The sequence below is a fragment of the Sinocyclocheilus anshuiensis genome, unplaced genomic scaffold, assembly GCF_001515605.1.
Source record: "Sinocyclocheilus anshuiensis isolate Anshui unplaced genomic scaffold, SAMN03320099.WGS_v1.1 scaffold681, whole genome shotgun sequence".
Classification (NCBI taxonomy): Eukaryota; Metazoa; Chordata; class Actinopteri; order Cypriniformes; family Cyprinidae; genus Sinocyclocheilus; species Sinocyclocheilus anshuiensis.
Genome location: NW_015537978.1, coordinates 387,437 through 387,843, shown reverse-complemented (window position 1 = coordinate 387,843; position 407 = coordinate 387,437). Strand labels below are relative to the sequence as shown.

Below are 407 nucleotides of genomic sequence, written 5' to 3'. Positions count from 1 at the left end.
TCATGGGTTGGTTTAAAAGGGGCTATGTATCGATACTCGAAACCACGATCAGCAGTGCAGCGATTGGCTGGCGACAAGACAGCAACGTAGTGACATCATATAATTAAAAAAGACACCTGACGAAAAACTTGGCAAATTTCTGGACTTGTATAAGGAAACAGCCAAGCGAACAAAACTACATAAATGTTATAACAGATAAATGAAATGTGTTTTTATTTTATTAAAATGTTTTACATGATTCCCAATTAGCCTATTTATATTCACAATTTCTAATTTTTGTACAGGCTTTACATTTTTATGTCAATGTAGCAATTAGCAATTCATTTAATTTTATATTTGAACAGATTTGTTACGTGACAGCATTAATTAAAGTTTCTTAAGGGTCAAGATCATGTTATCTGCATCTC

General features: G+C 32.4%; 1 protein-coding gene across 2 annotated transcripts in view; it reads left to right on the top strand.

The window, feature by feature from the left end:
- The window catches only part of LOC107672582 (neuronal PAS domain-containing protein 2-like), a 69,574-nt gene that overhangs the window by 27,155 nt on the left and 42,012 nt on the right, over window positions 1-407 (top strand). The window lies entirely within an intron of this gene.